Source organism: Malaclemys terrapin, chromosome 7, assembly GCF_027887155.1.
Source record: "Malaclemys terrapin pileata isolate rMalTer1 chromosome 7, rMalTer1.hap1, whole genome shotgun sequence".
NCBI lineage: Eukaryota > Metazoa > Chordata > Testudines > Emydidae > Malaclemys > Malaclemys terrapin.
Window position 1 is genome coordinate 119,190,303 of NC_071511.1, and position 20,066 is coordinate 119,210,368.

The 20,066-nt window shown below is 44.6% G+C and overlaps 1 protein-coding gene and 1 long non-coding RNA gene across 2 annotated transcripts in view; one reads left to right on the top strand and one right to left on the bottom strand.

Annotated features, from left to right (window-relative positions):
* The window catches only part of DUSP5 (dual specificity phosphatase 5), a 32,222-nt gene extending 19,630 nt beyond the window's left edge, over nt 1-12,592 (bottom strand). Inside the window, exon 1 of the mRNA XM_054035035.1 lies at nt 12,464-12,592. The gene's annotated coding sequence lies outside the window, so the exon portion shown is untranslated. The remainder of the gene's footprint in view (nt 1-12,463) is intronic.
* On the top strand, nt 7-4,581 carry LOC128840699 (uncharacterized). Its single transcript, XR_008445690.1, has 2 exons — nt 7-65; nt 2,673-4,581. It is a non-coding gene; the product is annotated as an uncharacterized LOC128840699 (long non-coding RNA).
* Nucleotides 12,593-20,066: the final 7,474 nt, after the last annotated feature.

The following is a 20,066-nucleotide window of genomic DNA, read 5'->3' on the forward strand; positions in this document are numbered from 1 at the left end:
CTAATAAAACAGCAAATAATGAATTAATAATCCCTGCATTATAATCTATCTCAGTCTGAATATAAGTTTCAGAGTAACAGCCGTGTTAGTCTGTATCCGCAAAAAGAAGAACAGGAGTACTTGTGGCACCTTAGAGACTAACAAATTTATTAGAGCATAAGCTTTCGTGGACTACAGCCCACTTCTTCGGATGCATATAGAATGGAACATATAATGAGGAGATATATATACACACATACAGAGAGCATAAACAGGTGGGAGTTGTCTTACTAACTCTGAGAGGCCAATTAATTAAGAGAAAAAAAAAAAAAAAAAACTTTTGAAGTGATAATCAAGCTAGCCGAGTACAGACAGTGTGATAAGAAGTGTGAGAGTACTTACAAGGGGAGATAGTCAACGTTTGTAATGGCTCAGCCATTCCCAGTCCTTATTCAAACCGGAGTTAATTGTGTCTAGTTTGCATATCAATTCTAGCTCTGCAGTCTCTCTTTGGAGTCTGTTTTTGAAGTTTTTCTGTTGTAATATAGCCACCCGCAGGTCTGTCACTGAATGACCAGACAGGTTAAAGTGTTCTCCCACTGGTTTTTGAGTATTTTGATTCCTGATGTCAGATTTGTGTCCATTAATTCTTTTGCGTAGAGACTGTCCGGTTTGGCCAATGTACATGGCAGAGGGGCATTGCTGGCACATGATGGCATAGATCACATTGGTAGATGTGCAGGTGAACGAGCCCCTGATGGTATGGCTGATGTGATTAGGTCCTATGATGATGTCACTTGAATAGATATGTGGACAGAGTTGGCATCGGGGTTTGTTACAAGGATAGGTTCCTGGGTTAGTGGTTTTGTTCAGTGATGTGTGGTTGCTGGTGAGTATTTGCTTTAGGTTGGGGGGTTGTCTGTAAGCGAGGACAGGTCTGTCTCCCAAGATCTGTGAGAGTAAAGGATCATCTTTCAGGATAGGTTGTAGATCTCTGATGATGCGCTGGAGAGGCTTTAGTTGGGGGCTGAAGGTGACAGCTAGTGGTGTTCTGTTATTTTCTTTGTTGGGCCTGTCTTGTAAGAGGTGACTTCTGGGTACTCGTCTGGCTCTGTCAATCTGTTTTTTCACTTCAGCAGGTGGGTATTGTAGTTTTAAGAATGCTTGATAGAGATCTTGTAGGTGCTTGTCTCTATCGGAGGGATTGGAGCAAATGCGGTTATATCTTAGAGCTTGGCTGTAGACAATGGATCGTGTGGTGTGTCCTGGATGGAAGCTGGAGGCATGTAGGTAAGTGTAGCGGTCAGTAGGTTTCCGGTATAGGGTGGTATTGATGTGACCATCGCTTATTAGCACAGTAGTGTCCAGGAAATGGACCGCTTGTGTGGATTGATCTAGGCTGAGGTTGATGGTGGGATGGAAATTATTGAAATCATGGTGAAATTCCTCAAGGGCTTCTTTTCCATGGGTCCAGATGATGAAGATGTCATCAATGTAGCGCAAGTAGAGTAGGGGCGTTAGGGGACGAGAGCTAAGGAAGCGTTGTTCTAAGTCAGCCATAAAAATGTTGGCATATTGTGGGGCCATGCGGGTACCCATAGCAGTGCCGCTGACTTGAAGGTATATATTGTCCCCAAATGTGAAATAGTTGTGGGTGAGGACAAAATCACAAAGTTCAGCCACCAGGTTAGCTGTGACATTATCAGGGATACTGTTCCTGATAGCTTGTAGTCCATCTTTGTGTGGAATATTGGTGTAGAGGGCTTCTACGTCCATAGTGGCCAGGATGGTGTTTTCTGGAAGATCACCGATGGATTGTAGTTTCCTCAGGAAGTCAGTGGTGTCTCGAAGATAGCTGGGAGTGCTGGTAGCGTAGGGTCTTAGGACAGAGTCTACATAACCAGACAAGCCTGATGTTAGGGTGCCAATGCCTGAGATGATGGGGCGTCCAGGATATCCAGGTTTATGGATCTTGGGTAGCAAATAGAATACCCCTGGTCGGGGTTCTAGGCATGTGTCATCATCATAGGACCTAATCACATCAGCCATACCATCAGGGGCTCGTTCACCTGCACATCTACCAATGTGATCTATGCCATCATGTGCCAGCAATGCCCCTCTGCCATGTACATTGGCCAAACCGGACAGTCTCTACGCAAAAGAATTAATGGACACAAATCTGACATCAGGAATCAAAATACTCAAAAACCAGTGGGAGAACACTTTAACCTGTCTGGTCATTCAGTGACAGACCTGCGGGTGGCTATATTACAACAGAAAAACTTCAAAAACAGACTCCAAAGAGAGACTGCAGAGCTAGAATTGATATGCAAACTAGACACAATTAACTCCGGTTTGAATAAGGACTGGGAATGGCTGAGCCATTACAAACGTTGACTATCTCCCCTTGTAAGTACTCTCACACTTCTTATCACACTGTCTGTACTCGGCTAGCTTGATTATCACTTCAAAAGTTTTTTTTTTTTTTTTTCTCTTAATTAATTGGCCTCTCAGAGTTAGTAAGACAACTCCCACCTGTTTATGCTCTCTGTATGTGTGTATATATATCTCCTCATTATATGTTCCATTCTATATGCATCCGAAGAAGTGGGCTGTAGTCCACGAAAGCTTATGCTCTAATAAATTTGTTAGTCTCTAAGGTGCCACAAGTACTCCTGTTAGTCTGAATATAGTAACATTGTCAAGATCTGATTTTTTTTTATTGCTATATGCAATCAAAGATTTATGCTCTGCATTCCATTACAATCTCTCACCTTGCTTAATGGCACCACCAGTGTGATTCATTGTTGAATCTGACCCTCTTTTCAGAAAGGTGTTGCTAATTTGAAGACTAGTAATTGCAAATGCATTTCTGATAAACTGAGTTAGTTGATCTTTGAGTGCCACATATGTAGATTCCAGCAAATCTGCTACCGTAAAAGGAATTATGCAAAACTGGATCCCACAAATTGTAAAATTAGACCCAACTAGCTGACGGAATTGGGGTTTTATTGTAGAATGAGTGTACCAGACTAACACGGCTGCTACTCTGAAACCTGTACCAGACTTGGAATCGATTCCCAGCTCTGCCATTGACGTGCTTGTTGACCTTGAGCAAGTCATAACCATTCTGGGCCTCAGTTTCCCCACCCATTAATGGAGATAACACTCACTTTTCACAATGCTTTGAGATCTGAGGATTGAAAATGTTTCTGATAACACAGATAGGGCTTGATTTTTCAGAGGTGATGAGCACCTGCAGCTTCCACTGAGTCTAGTTTGATGAGCCAGTGGTTTTATGCACCATAGGCCTGATTGTCATCTTGCTTATACTCACATAACTCCATTGAGAGCTGTGGAGTAACTCCTGATTTACACCCGTAGGAATGGAGAATCAGGCCACCTGCTCTTCTCTCTATTACACCTGCTGGTAATTACTTCCACCTTTAAAGTGGCTTTAAATTGAGAACAAATTTTATAATCAATCATTCCAAATATATTTAACAGTCAGACTAACTCCTGGGCCAGGGGCTCTCATACTTCACAGAGCATGAACCCTCATCATTCATGTTAATGGAGTATCTTCTGAACATCTCCCCTGCCAATCATGAGTGCATATCTCACCTGCCTTCCTATTTCTGATCCCATAACATCCCTGGTGCAACTACAGCAATTGCGTAGGTGGAGAAGTATTTGTATATTTTAGCTGTCTTCAATGTGGTATAAAGCCCTTTTGTTTTTTTCATTGACTCTTCAAATCCTATCTATTCTTTTCCTCTCTCTGCCCCTACTCCACAGCACATGTTTCTCTGCCACTTGTTCCCAATCTCTTCCCTTTCTCCTGGATGTATTTCCCAGTAGCTTAGTCCTCCTCTTCCCCCAGCTCCCCGTCTCCCTTACTCACCCGCCTGGTCTGCTTTATTCATACTTCCCTGGACATACAGCCTGGCCATCTCTTTTTAGTCTTCCATGAACATTTGTCCACAGTCCCCGTGAGTAGTCTTTGCTTCCTCTCTATAGTATAGGGAGTTGGCAGATGACATTATTATAGTTTTACATGTTCTGTTTGACTGACCCCATAGGCAATTAGATCTTGGAGAAATGATAGTATGGTGCAAGTTAGTGGGGGATTGGGTTTTTTTTTGTTGTGCTTTCTTTTAAGCAGAAATTAAGCAGACACTAAAGCTGCTTCTCTGTGCCTTGGTCTTTCTGACTCAATTGCTTCATCAGTGCCAAGCTGTTGTCTACAGAATATAATCATGCAAGTGTAAAAGCATTTAGTTCCAAATAATCTCAAACACACATTTCTCATGAAGGGAAAGAAACTTATAACAGAGTAGAAAATAATTTACATTCCTTAGCTTTCCTCATTTCTCCAAGGCTCCCACCTACTTAACCCCAGGTAAACTTTGTATCAGCTTATGACATCCGGTGAAAGTACACTACAGCTTATTAAAATTTAAAGCCATTGCTCCCAGGGAAAACACTGAAAGCTATTTTATGGATTAGCCAGTGGGCAGGATGAGGCTTGTACTTTGTATCTTTTTGATAATATAGCCTGTTAGAATATCTTTATAAAATAAAAGTCATCCCCCCTGTGCACTTTCAGCTAGTTATATTTTTACACTTTGTGCTCTAACTGCTGTGTGGTGCTAAAAAGTTTTGCATTCCACTCCAGAAGTGGCTACATTTCATTGATGGGTGAGGTCATCAGAGTTTATGTAAAGCACTTAGAGATCCTTTAGACGAATGTGAATGTGCAAAGATAATAAAAGTAACTTACAATTTAAAAGAGGATGAAGGGTAATTTAAAATTTGAAGGGTAACTTCTTAGGCATGTGTTTCGTTCACATATGTACTGTGGGAATAGAGGCCACGACTAAGGGCTCGTCTATACAGAAATGTTTGACCAGTTATACTGGTGTAGTTAAATCAATATAGTTATACTAGAATAACTCCCCATGTGAACACTCTGACTCCAGCATAAAACTAACTTTTTTTCAGTTTAGGTTACACACCTTTCCCAAGCAACATAAGTGAATTAAAAAAAATAAATAAATAGGCACTCATATCAGAATAAGAGTCTCCATGGCTAGGTCTACACTACCCGCCTGAATCGGCGGGTAGAAATCGACCTCTTGGGGATCGATTTATCGTGTCCCGTCGGGACGCGACAATCGATCCCCGAATCGACGCTCTTACTCCACCAGCGGAGGTGGTAGTAAGCGCCGTCGACAGAAAGCCGCAGAAGTCGATTTTGCCGCCGTTCTCACAGCGGGGTAAGTTGGCTGCGATACGTCGAATTCAGCTACGCTATTCACGTAGCTGAATTTGCGTATCTTAAATCGACTCCCCCCTGTAGTGTAGATGTACCTCATGAGCCGAGTTATACTGGTATAACTATACTGGTTTAAGTTCACACTATCTGCAGCATGTATTGGTATAACTCTTCTCCGGTAGACAAACCCTTAAAAACCCACTTCTCTATTTCCCTAACTTCAAGTATGTCGTATGCAACTTCTCTGCCTATAATTGAGGGTTTGGGAGGGGAAGAGAAATAAGGTGTTCCAAACTTAACAGGGATTTCCAGATTTATTAAGAAATTTGCAGTCATAAAAAAAACCCGCTTGAGTTTCTCAAATTCCATCTGGGAAATACCCCAGCCTATGTAACAATGCTGAAGCGCAACCACAAGTTCTACAGAAAAGGAATAGTGTGTAGCCCTGGGCAAATATTCATAATGAACAATTCATTTAGCTTTTGCTTTCTGGTTCCATGTTATCTGCAAACACATGAAATTCCTATAAATCTGGCATCTTATATAGCAGCAGTGTCTAGAGAAGGCAGCTAGACTTGCTCCTCCTCCTCATTCTAAACTGCTTTCATCACAGGCCTTGAGGTCCTGTAGAACCAGAAACATATTTTACACAAATATTTCAGCCTAGGGATTGTTCGCAAATTATGGGCATCTACTGTCACTATTATTCATCGTTTGTGAGCGGGGAGGGAAATCACGTGGTATCATTTCTGCTCCCCGATTGGATGTCTGAAGGTTTATAAGCGTGTCTGGGGACGAAAGCTTCTGGCACAAATAGCAAGTGCTGGTGTCAATGCACCAGTCCCGTCAGTGGCCTGAGAATATGGGCACTAGGCTGTTGGGATACTAAGACCACTGCCTGTCATGCTGACAAGTATTGTCTCGTTTCCTTTGCCTGTGCATGCACACACACACACACACACACACACACACACACACCCCTCAGGGGCTGTCCATCTCCATCTGCTGTCTCGTCTTATACTTTGATCATAATCTCTTTGGGGCAGGGACTATCTTTTTGTTCCGTGTTTGTACAGCATCTAGCACAATGGGATCCTGGCACAGGACTGGGACTTCTAAATGCTACGCTAATACCAATAATATTCGTGCAATGAATGGCCATTCTCCCAACGTTTGTTGGAACAAAAATCTATTCACAAGGAAAAGGGAACCAAAAAGGCAGTGGGAACACAGCTTAACCAGGAAGCGATTCAGCATTTGCCAAAATGTTTATTAAAGATTTCCCCTATTAGTCCCTCTTCTCTAACACTGCCTCACTTGAATATATCATCCTCCAAGCACAGCAAGTTGGTATTGTAGCTAACATGCTACATAGCTTGTAAATCACAGCTGATTTCAGATGTTCAGTTTGCACTTCACACAAGGGCATTTGTATGCTCTTTGCACCACAGGCATTTCCAAATGATATGCTCTATCTGACCCTGCCTTAGAGCCGGATGCAGGGTGGGAGCTAGAAACACAGTCTGGGATGTGGGGGTGAAGAGATACTCTGTAGTCCACCATTCCCAAGGCGCTACTCACTCAGAAGTGTGTGTCACAAATGTGCCTATTTCCTTTCCTGCAGCCCACGGGATTCTCGCAGAAGCCACCATAAGAACCACAGCCCTAACAGAGACCAGTACCAGGAATATTTTAAAGGAGCAGCAACCTTGATAGGCTCAACCTAACAGCCTCCTTTCAGAACAGCCTTACCTTCTTTTGAAGATCACACAAAGTCTGCCCCCCGCCACACACACACCACTTCTTCACCACTTGGGTCTTCAGCAATGCTGTGTGTGGATTACTAAACAACCAACTGATGTCCCCCCCCCACACACTGAAGTTTCTGAAATCCTTACAGTACATCCACTGGCAAGAAAAAAAATGTCCTTTTGAACTGATCTGGACACGCCAACTGGAACCTCAGAAACTGTAGATGTCAAAAAGTGGCTTTGGCTTTTGAAAACATCAGCTGAGGAAGGTCTATGCGCGAGAACTTTGGCATTGCACAACCCCACAAAGCTTGTGTCCACAAATCACAGTTGTTGTGAGCTGATTTTCACATTTATTTTATTTATTAACAAAATCAAACTGGCTACCTACACACTGCACAAAGCCTGCCTATCAAAAATATACCTGTAATACTGTTCTAGCCCATTCTCCCTTCCCCTTGCTGTGTTTAGTATTGCACTTAGCTTGTAAATGTTTGGACAAGGGATTGTCTCCTCTATATGTTTACAATACCTACACAATATCGCTCTCGCCTGTCTGGGGCTTCTAGATGCTATCGTAACACAAATACATAATTATAGCTGCTAGGGTGGTGCACTGGTAGCCACCGAGCATTACCAGTAGATCACAGATTTCTCACCATGAAACAACTTTACTTAGCGTAACTCATCTGAAAACAAGTTTCCTTTGAAGGCAGTGAGTAGTGTACAGCAAATGGAGTTTTCTGTCATTTCCCTCTTTCCATTTCCTTCTTTTAGTGGACAAAGGGGATGAAAAGATCCAATGCAAAAACACACTGACAACGGACAGTGACCCATAGAATTATGGCTAGACATGCAGAATAATCATAAATGTTACATGATTTATTGACCACTCCTCCTTGTCATAAGCTAGGCACAAAGCTTTTGTATTTGCATTTCCCCCCCGCATTTACTGATTCTATATATGAAGAGGAGAGAAACACACATCTTGCAGGGATACTGCATAGGAAATACCTGTATATTTTAGGATCTAAAGAAACTGACATTGTCCCAGAGCAGTCCCCAAATTTGGGTTCAGTATTTGCTTCAATCCTTACCGATTGGCAAACTGTATTTAGGCAGAGTAAATCTGAAGTGGTTAAAAACAGGTCTGGTAAACATGGTTCTGTAGTCACCCACAGCTGGAGCCAGGTGAGCTAAATCCTCCCCCATAACCAGGCCTTAAATTCAACCAGAGCTTTCCAGCACGGAGACCTGGCATGCCCGGTGGGGCTGAAACCCTGAGCCCTGAATGGGGGGTGTGGGGATAAATGGGGGACTCCAGGAAATACTGTGAGAATTAAAGCCTTGGCCATAACAGATTATACACCAGGTTTTGCTCAGGGCATAGCGACAATATCTTTGGGATAGGAAAGAAACTCCAGTCCAAGATTTCACTCTGATTGACATTAGGTTATCCTAATGGATTATGCAAAGGGAAGAGACTGAGGAAGTGCTACATCTGTCTGATGATAAAGCAGACTCACTTAGCTTACATCCTACCTAGACAAATCAGCCTATTATTATCCCCCAGGGCAAATGCTTCTTTAAGCAAACAGTTGGGGTTCCCAAGCAAGAGCTAGAGAGTTCTGCAGACACTTGGTGCTTAAAGTGGTCTCGGCAGCCTGCAGCCCATCTGCACTCGCTTTCTCAACATTGCTAACACCTAGGGCTTGTCTAATCGAGGACAATAGGTGCATTTAAAAGGGCAGAGAGAGCAAGATGTATTTTAACATGTTAGTTGGTTATCTGGTAGCCTAAGCTCCCCACTAGGGTTCACCTTGACCAGTTCACATGTTAAAATGCAATTTACTCTGTCTACACTGAAGTGTTAAACATATTAGCTGCTGTGTTTTAAGAATACACTTTTTACCCTAATCTAGACAGTGCCCGAGCTCTGATACTAGGAAAGTGCTCAGCACGCACCTGGCAGGATTGGTTCTTAACAATACAGCATGGTACTTCCCAACAGAAAGCCCAGTCACATGATACAGGGTCAGACAAAGAAACCAACTTTACCCTCTGAAAAGGGTAGGAAAATCAAGAAGAGGCCTGAGGCAAGTAGACTCTACTCCCGCATGCTGGTGCCCTATGGAGTTCAGTGCAATCAGGCTGTTTTAAAGGAGTATATTCGCTGCAAATGTGTCTTTCTGGCTCCATCAGGATGGAAGTGCCTTGGGACAGGGTGAAATGGGAGGTCTATCGACCTCTGCTCTGGCCCTCTTGGTTCCCTTTAATCAGCACTATCACAACTCTGGCCGTGCCAAACAAACGAAGTGAGCTAGAGAGAGACACATTTTATATTGATTTGACATTTAAATGAAAACCATCATGCTTTTCAAATGGACCCCATACTAAACAACAGTGAAGGTGAAGTCAGACATCTTTAAAAGCTATCTGTGGCTTCCCGCTTTTGAAACTGGAAATCTACTATATCTGCTCTCAAGCCTCGTCTCAAGAAATCTCCAGGCCCATCAGACTTCATAAACTAACACCTGGTATCCAGCCTCCCAATTCCTGAGCAAGGTAATGAAGAAAGTGACCAAACACCTATGCAAAGAAGTGCCCTATAGAGGCAGAGAAGGATGCCCATAACTGTACACATGGACCTGTCTGCAGCATTCAATAGTACTGCTCAGAGCATGGTGCTATCCTCTCAGACGTGTTACTGGATCAATGAAAAGCACTGAACTGGTGCCAGTGGATGGATGGATGGATGGCCCTAGAGAGTGCTGATGGGCAATTTGTTCTTCCACCTCCAGACATCAGCACCTGGCTGGAGCTAAACCAGAGCAAAAGCAGAGGTGAGTGGGAAGTGGGAAAATGGTTAGCTACTACCATCATCTCTTCCATTAAAGATTGTGAGGCGCTAAGATATTACTGTGATGGAGACCATGTAAGTATCTTCGATAGAGTCTCAAAATAGCTACAGCTGTGAAAAATACCTTCCTCCAACTATGACTGGCTAGAAAACTGCCTCATCCTATCAGGCTGATCCATGCATTAGCAACCATACTACAATGCACTATATCAAGGCATGAGCACAAAGACCTCCAGAACGGCTTAAATTAGACCGGAATGCATCAGTCATAATTTTTCCACAACAGGCAACTTTATCCATTTATTCAGCTTCCGTTCTTTGCCTGAGTCTTGGGCTAGCAATTCACTGCCTGAATAGAAGACAGTTATCCAGTCCAGTGACTATCGATAGCATGTTTAGAATACATGCTTATTGCCTTGTGCTTTAGCTGTCAGTATATATCAAATCAGTTTGGACACACTATGAGAAGCTGTGCTACAGTACACTGAGCCCTGTCACGCTGAATGCCATGTGGAGACCTATCAAGGGAGGCAGGATGCAGTCTGACATGCTGAGCCCAACGCAGAAAGAAGTGGATGCACATCCAGAAATAAATCCTTATTCTAGTGGACACTAGTTTACTAAAGGCAAGTACCTTATTGCAAATAATTCATTCACTCACTCACTGATGGATGGGCAGCGTGTGCATCCATTCAGCATTTATTTGGGCACGATGAAAGTGGTTATCATGAGATTTGAATCAGACCCATGGGATTATGAGATGCATTTTATTGCAGTGGCACATAATTCTATCCTGTTAATTCTTTACCTGAGCACAGTTCAATGGGAAACAAAGCCCATTAGCAAACAGAGATTAGGTGTTGATATTTGCTTGCTGTTCAATGGAATGGCTCCAGCAGCATGCAAAGAAGCAGCCACAGCGACATCTGCATAGGGGCGGTCTCCTGTTTCTCAGGTTAGGCATCACCATAGCTACAGTGCTTAGGGTGTGAAAAATTCACACCCCGAGTGCCAGAGTTAAACCAACCTAACTCCTGCTGTAGATGCATCTCGGTCGACAAAAGAATTCTTCCTTCGACCTAGCTTCCACCGCTTCGGGAGGTGATGGAAAAGCCCCTTCCTTCGTTGTAGGAAGTATCTACATTACGCTATTACAACGGCATAGCTGCAGTGTTGTTGCTGTGCTGGAGCAGAGCCCATAGTGTAGACATGCCCTCAGCCTTGTTTCTTCTCTTCCACGCAGGGTATAGCAGAGTTCAAGTAAAGCAGAAGGATGCTGGGTTTGTTTCCAGTTACAGTAATCTTCTAACTCCGTGATGATTAATTGCAAAACTGTTTTACCGGAACCCATACATAACAAGGCATCTGTACAAGGTATTGGGCTTAATACAGGAATAAGAGGACAAAATTATACCCTAGGTGTCTATTAACATGATTTTAAAACAGTGATGCAACATGGCTTGGTCATATCCACATATGTCCGCCAAGCCATGCTGTAAACTAGCTCTGTTTGAATTGGGAATAAACGGTGTTTAAAACACTAACAAATGGTCTTTTGACCATTGTGAACCAGACAAGGACAAGACAGGGCTTGTCCCCACCAGAGCAATGTACATTCTAGTGTGCACTAGCGTGTTGCGTACGAACTGGCCCATATGGACACTGCTGAGGGCACTAAAAGTTCCCTAGTGTGAGTTAATATAGTACTGTTTGAAATGGGACTACATTTGTATGCACTAGGGAACTTTTAGTGCATGCCAATAAGGTCCATGTGCACTACTTGTATAACGTGCTAGTGCACCATGGAATTTCACACTTCTAATGTTCACTAACACACTGTGCAGACAAGCCCTAAGCAGCATATCCTTGACCTGCGAGCAGAGGTGTTCTCAGGGGAAAGTCGTTCTTTTTAACAGCTCTAGCTGTATAACAGTGCACCAGGGCTATTGCCACCCCAGAGTTCCAATCACAAGCGAATGCTGTATTTTTAAGACAAAAATCACACCATTCAAATAACTGAGCATGTGGTAGACCTGAAATAAAGAGTGTTGCAGTAATTGGCTTTTACATTGCAGCCAGAGATCTCAAAGTTCTTTACAAAGAAAGGCTGGGACCATATGTCCCCATTTTTCAGATGGGGAAACTGAGCCCCAGAAAATGGAAGTGCCTTGCCCAAGGTTACCCAGCATGTCCAATGGCTGAGCTGGGATCTCCCCCGCCCCTGATTCCCAGGCCAGTGCCCTAATCTAAACCTAATCCTCTGCAGCTGTTTAACGTACTCGCTTTTTTCTATCAGACAGCTGGGCTTTCTCGTCTTTATATCAAAATTGACACGTGTTAGCAGCAGTGCAAGTAGGGTGGTCCAGGCCGGTATGCCGTACCAGAAAGATATTTATAGCTGGTACAGTGTACCGGAAAGACACAGGACAGGAGAAGCAGAATGTAGGGCCGCTGGGTGGCCCCATGCTGGCAGCTCCTCCGGTGCAGCTGTACCGCCCCCAATCCCACCCTACAGCCCAGTCCTTCAGCGGGGCTGCTGCTGTACAGAGGGAAGACACCCTACGTGAAAGGGCTGAGGGCAGACCCACGATTTACCTGTGCCAGGCGGTAACTGTGTTCCCTTCAGTCTGTTGTATTTGTACATACACAGGCCCTTAGAATCCCAGCACTAGACCACCAGTCACGGGTGCTGCACGGGCAGGAGGACCCAGGTTCAGTAGAGAGCTGCGTGGGGAAGCATACAAGGTACTTACTTACGTCATGCCTAGCTGTAGTCATTTAACAGCTGGCTAGTCTTAAAAACAACACCTAGAAGTACAGTTTAACACCTGTGGTTCCAAGAGACTCTAGGATGCTGAAAGCATCCCCATTCTTCCGGCTTTCAGACTGCCTTGACCGTGCAATTTCTTAAACCTCGCCTTATCTCCCTTGAATCTGATGTAAAGGCTTTGTAGAGAGTGAGCCACAAGAAGCCACTTTCTGTCTAACGGCAGAGATAAAATCTGGGCCAAGGAGGAAGTTTGCTGTTTTGTTCTGTAGAGATACTCAGGGATTCTTCAAATAGAGGGAGGGATAGCACAGTGCTTTGAGCATTGGCCTGCTAAACCCAGGGTTGTGAGTTCAAGTAAAAATCTGTTTGGGGATTAGTCCTGCCTTGAGCAGCAGGTTGGACTAGATGACCTCCTGAGGTCCCTTCCAACCCTGATATTCTATGAATTAAACTGTTTTTCATCAAAATACGTCAATCCGTTGAAACCAAAACTTTTCACAGGAACACATCAGGGGAAGGTTTCTCATGTCCAGGGGAGGAATTTTGGGTCAAAGAGTGTGCACACCCCAGAACAAGTTATATGGTTCAGGCCCTCCCTATGATGTGGGAGAGCCAGGCTTAAGTCCAGAGGCAGGCAGACAGAACAGAGATTTGAGAGCCCGGGTTATTCAGGGTGTCTTGTTCTCTCTCTTGTTTTCCACAAAAGGTTTCTAGTTCATCTGATGAAGAACGGGAGAATTTCTGAAATGATTGGAAGTTTTCATGGGATGGGAAAACTGTTTCACACCTGGCTCTATTGCAAATGTTTTAGAGGATCTAGTTCTTGTGAAAGGCCCTGGGTTGACAGCCCTGGAGTGAAATCCTCTCTACATGGAACACGTACAGCACAAGCAGCAATAGCTCACAGTTTCCAGTCTAAACAAGAGAGAACACTGCTGGGGCTAAGAAGTTAGTTCCGTCTTCAGATTTATTCTGCCCTTTGCCTCTCTGTTGAGACTGCCAATAAGGTTGTTCATTATAGTAACATTTTTTGTAACATGAAGATCGGCCCATTGGGACCTGGACTAAGACCCACCAAACTCATTTCACATGGGCCACCAAGAAGCCACCAGGCCGTGATTTTCAATCACTATCAACCTGAGCTGGATCCATCTTCCATTTCCAGTCCAGCTCCCTTTGCTAGTTTATATTGGTGTCCGTGTCAGGGTCTGAGTTAAAATTATTCAGCAATCCTTTCCTTACTGGTGAGAAACCCTTAGACCATTCTTATATCAAAAGGAAAACCAATCACTGTGTGAAGCCAATCATATATGGGGAAAAGAATTTTATGCTTACATTTCAGATGGATACTTTCCGCCTTTAAATGACTGCATTTCCGTGGTCAGGCATACACTGACATACTGGACTAATTTGCCTTGATTAACACCCTCTGCAAAAGACTCAAAGTTACTAGGGCTAAATTAAGGCAGACTTCAGCACACTATTTGGGTAAATCACAGAGATCTTTTGGGATGAAAAAAAGATTGCTCCTGTTTATAGACTTTAAAATCTGGTGAAGAGCTTGGCTGGGTTATATTGCAAGTCACCTTGCGATCTAGACTGATGGGAAAAGCACTACCCACATTGAACTGGTCATCAACGAAAGTACACAACACCAGCACAACGCCCATTGCACTATGTGCAGAGCGTACAAACACAGCAACTAATTGGCTTCTCCAATCAGGAGCCGACCTTTGACTTCTCCCAGCCATGCGCCAATGTGAGGGAAACTCAGTTCTGAGACACAACAATGTGTGGTCTCCCCATGCCAGGGGCTTTGATCAGATTTCCTTATTTAGCAAAACTACGACTGATGCTTTGAATTCACGTAGGCAAATACAAGAAGAATTTGAACGATGGGATTGCAGCCATAGTGGCCAGCCACATCTTAATACCGAGAATGTCTCATGAACGACCCCCGCTCCCATTCCCATTTGCACAGAGCAGCTCCCCCACCGTTTGCAATCACATCACATCCCTGTAACAGCTACAGCAACTGCTTAGAATGTAAAAATTATTAGGAAAATACTCCCTGTATTTTAGCACCTTTTACTGCAATTTAATTGCTGGAAACAAGGGAGAGTCATTCCCATGAGCCCAGTCAACTTCCCATGGATCCCACCACGCACAAGGTGGGGTCCATGCACCATGCTTTGAGAACCACAGAACCAGAATATTTCAAATGGCAAGAGAGTAATGCCCCAACAAAATAAGAAAAATGTAGCACGATCATGAACCTGATCGTCCATTCCTTGCCCAGTAAAAATTCCCATTGCCTGCCGTGGAAGGTTTGGGCAGGCAAGATCAGGCCCACAGCAGGCGATGGTATCAATTTTTCATGGCCAGGGGCTTGGGAAGAGGTGCATAATTGAGGCAGAGTGTCGTCCCTCCCCACGACTGTATTCCGTACCACCACATAGTGCCACAAGGCCTCCTCGTTCTTTTTGCTGATACAGACTAACACAGCTACCACTCGGAAAATAGTCTAGATGGTTACCGTTCGCTATTAGTCCCAAGTAGGGCTGAAATCCTGCCAGCAAATTCTTGGTGAAGGGTCCCTGGCTTTGGATTTCCTTTTGCCATCCTGCAGGAACCATGTTTTGTGACTTTCAGACCAAGCTGCAAGGCTCATCTATACTACGTTCCCATTATTTGGGCAGTAAGCTGGGGGTGTGGGAAAGGGAAATTAGTCAGCACGGAGGATTAATCGGGCTCGGTGCCAGCCACCAACAGCGCTTTTGTCATTTTTAATTGCGTGATGCACCCACATGTCAAACTGCTGGTGCAGTGATTTCATTATATGCACATACGCGCGTATACCACATAGATATCTTGGCCCTGATTTGCAGAGGTGCTGAGTGCCTGCAGCAGAGCTGACTTCAGCTGGAACTGAAAGTGATCAGCATCTTAAACTATACCTGTTCTTATCATACAGATCTATACGTAGGCAGCGCTACAGTCATTAGGTCACTTTCTTACCCCAAGATTCTATTTTTGTTACAAATAGAACCTTTAGATTAAGTGGTTAATGACAGTGGTGTTTGATATACTCAAATACACTGATAGAAGACACACAGGGACACAGCAAGAAACAAATCCTGCTCCCTTAATCACATTTGTAGTCACACTGAAATCAGTGGGACTGTTTAGACAAACAGTCTTTGGCTCTGTGTCTGTGTATATTTATAATGCCCACATTCCTACACACACAGTAATATGCCATACATCATTAGTTTAGTTTTCAGTGAGTAGGCCTTTAACCCCCCTCATCTTCATTCTTCAACAGGAAATGCGGGACTGCTTTCACAGCCTGGATTTTGCTCCTGTTTCCAGCAATGAAAGCTATGGTAACCAAGTCTGTGCTGAGCTAGACAAGACATTCTCGAGTGACCAGTCTAATCCATGTGACATCATGAAGGTGTAGTAGGAGGAAGCTCTGCATGTTGTTTACCTACTTGGTTCTCAGTCATAGTGCAAACTGCTCTAGAGCAAACAAGTGTTTTAAACATTTGCCTCTCAACATCAAAGACATGAAGGAAGAAAATAACTTGATTGGATTTCCCTACAGTCAACAGGAACCCTTCCCTCTCAGCTGCCTCCCTTTATATGTTAATCCAGCCCTCATTTTCTATCCCAGTCACCCTGCAGCCTCCTGGATCAGATAAAAGCCACACCATTTGCTGCAGTAGTTAATTATCCATAGCCCCAAGAAACTAAAAATACAAAGGAGCCCCATTTTCCTTTTCAGCCATCATTTCTGCATGGAGAGTCAAGTCCAGGGGTAATCCTTCACTTTGGTCTTTCTCCCATATCTGTGTTTCCATTAATGTCAATTTCCCCCCGCCCCCCCCCCCTTATCTTTGATAAATTTAGACAGACAATTATAAGTGACAGATTGCTTTTAAGGCTGGTTGTGTGGAACACCTTTGCAATCCCATCATGGACTCTCTAAGCTCTGCAATCTGAGGAGGTTCTTTATTGGGGTGGGGTGGGGTGACCCCATAGTCTAGCATTCTATGGCAGGTGCAGAGAACCCTCCAATGAGGGGCTGAGTCAGACTGGCTTCCCAGGCAGATTATCAGATGGCATTTGGGTTCAAAGGAATGACTTTGGGGCAATGCAGTAGTGAGGTCGGGCTGGTGCTTCCCCTTAGCTGACCAGCAGTCTATCAGCCAGGTAATTTAAAGCAACACTCTGGCTCCAGTGTAGTATTTTTGCTAGAGGGGGACAGGCTCCAAGCTATGTCTTAAGGCCGTAGAGCAGTAGGAACGCCCAGAGACAGTACTGGTCCATCAGGGATGGAACAAGGTGGAAATGGCATGGATCAGAGAAGGGAGTTGTAGAGCATATCAGATGTTGCTCTCCTCCCCACAGTTACATACAGAGCTGGGGTTTTTTTTGGCCCCATCTCAGCTAGGTGAAATTTCTCAAGAGCAGGTCTGTCTGCCATCTACAGAACCAGCTACCTGCTGCTGGATTGCGTCCCTCTGTGTATGTGTTTTAAAGCTACCCACCCTAACACAGAACAAAGAACAAGTATTCAGTGCATTAGGAGGTGTGAATAAGGTCTGACCCAGCACCTTACCAATAGAGCAGAATGCAGAGGAACCAAGTCCAGGTTGTGATCTTGAGCTCTCATTCCCAGGCAAAAGAGGTGTGGGAGGGAGAGATCTCAGGCGCTTGCATTGCTCTCTGCAATATTTGGTTTGGCAGAGCAAGAGGCATTCTTGACTGCCCCCTTCAGAATCTATGTCCTTGGCCTGAAGGACAGTTGGCCAGATATGGGGTTAGGAGCAATGGAAAAACAAATCCTTGGAACTTGCGGAACTCGGTATGTAAACAAAAGTTTGGAATAAGAGTGAAACTACTGGCTGCCTTTCAAACTCTGCATCTAAAGTGAATAACAAAACAAGCCAACAAGCTACTGTGAATACTTGGTTTCTAGGCAGTTGTGTGTACAAACTAATAGAGTATTGAGAGCCACTCCAGGAGAGATTGATGCTAATTTAGGTCAGGGCTGTGGAAACTCCGCAGGGTTCAGTTAATGAAAGGCTTTGTGGTTTGAACCCTACAGTTCGCTTTGCAGCAAGTGGAAGTGAATTAACACTTGCTGATTTCAGTTTGACAAATGAGAACCTCCCAGGGGATACCCCACACGGAGTACCCTTCCTCAGTAAGGGATGTGTCTATACAGGTAGGGCCACCTTCCTCCCAACAGACCCTGTTCCAAAGAAATCTAGGCTAAGAAGGTGTGTCCCCGAGGCCCGATGATTGACGGGCCGAGAGCCCAACGTCGGAATAGACTTGAGGCAGCCATGTAATAGGGGGCCTGCCTTTGGGCTGCCTGCACCCCTTGATTGGTGGAATTGTCTCTCGGATGTTACGAGCCACTCAGAGAACAGCGTTCGCCGGAACCTCTTGTGGCATACTCGCGACATGTCTGAAAAGCATAAGACGCCGTCTGCGGAGAATGGCCCCAGGAGTCTGTAGACCGGAGCGACCATAAACATCTGCTTTACAAATGAAGTCCTTCCACTCTATGCCCAATATACAACGTTGGCATTTTATGTGGAAAGCCTCCAGCTTTGCCCACTCTGAGTGGCGCAGGCCCAATGTTTCGCAGCCGTACAGCAGTACAGCCTGGGTTACGGGAGGCTTAGCCTCCCCTGGCCTATAATATCCGCTGCCCATGCAGCCCAGTTTCCCTCAGGTTGCAGCCGGGAGGAGTATGCATCACCTCACTGCCAGAATGCCCGCTGACCACAGGCTAAGAAACGTCAAGGCCCTGGTTCCCTCCTTTTGGCAGCTAAATGTGCTGCTGTCAGCTACAGGCCCCCGCAATGCAAACCATGAGAAAAATGACCTAACAGATTTTCTTGACTCTCTTCCTCTCATTTCTGCCTGCCGGTTTCCTGGGGTTTCTGTACTTTCTCAGAATTGTGGGGGAGAAAAGAAAACAGGCAAGGTACTAGGGCTACGCGGCCTTTCCAAATCAGTATCTGATGGTTTCATTTATTCAGGCCCTGGAAGCTCTGTGACCCTTTTGTGTGGAGGCCCAGCGTGAGTTTTGTGCCATGAAGGCAATGGGGGGAGATGGGGGGTTATAGCATCGAACTGGAACTATAGGAAGCTCTGAGACTTCAGCTCAACATTTCAGGGGTAAGGCCCCAAATGAACCACACCTGCCATGTGCTCTATTCCGTGTTGTAGGCTATAAAGCCGGGCGTGTGAGCTGAAGAGAGAGAACTAGGAACGCTAGCGGGCACTACTAACGTTAGAGGGTACAAAACACATCCCAATTCAGGGCAATGCTTGTTGCATTAACACTAATCGCACTTAGCTCTCCTTTCCCCAAATTGCCACTCACTCACTCCAGGGCTTTTTGGTGCTGGTGGCAGATTTGGCAGGTCACAGTAGGTGACAGTCGTCTCTCTATTCTCTCTTGCTTTGATTACATTTCCCTTTACTGAACTAGCACAGCGGGGTGGGTCCCCTTTAATAACATTTGCCTCTTTTATAGCATTTTTCATCAGTAGATCTCAAAATTCTGTGTACCAAGGAAGTCACTATCATTCCCCTTTTACAGATGGGAAAACTGAGGCACAGAGAGGTGACGTGCCCAGGCCACCCAGCAGGCCAGTGGCAGAGCCGGAAATGGAACCCAGGTCTCCTGAATGTCTGTTAATACTCTATTGACCTGGTGTAAGTGGGCAAACCTCCACTGACATCAATAAATTGCAAGCACTTACACCAGGTCTGAATGTTGCCCAATGGCTATCATTGGCAATGGATATAGATAGACTAGTGCCTGATAAACAAGAGTTTTAAAAATCTTTAAAGCTTCTTAAACGGCAACAATATTCAGAAGGGGAGCTTTATTCTCCATCATGCCCTATAGAGTCTGCATTTATAGTACAGTATGTCTACACGGCAAGCGGAGTGATTGCAGCACAGGTAGACACAGTGTTTGCTGTAAATCTACCTCATATGTGTAACAATAGCATTGAAGATGTGGTGGCATAGCCTTTGGCACAAGCTATCAAACCAGAGTACATACCCAAGGTTCCCGGAGATGCTGGTTCTAGCCCGTGCCACCATGTCTACACTGCTATTGTTTATTATTATTAAAGCTAGCATGGGTGTATGGTTCCCCATGTTGCAATCACACCTTCACCTGCAGTGTAGACATACCCTTAGAGGGCAAATGCAGTGATATATCTCACTACTAAGTGCCTGTCTAGTTACAGCCCACCCCCACACAGTTCTAGGATCTTCTGATCTACCGTCCAACAAACAGAAAAACTGTTCTCTTACATGTAAAGCTATAGAGAATATAGAATGATAATTCCTAGTCCTGCTTGAGTGAAGGGGACTAGACTAGAAGACCTC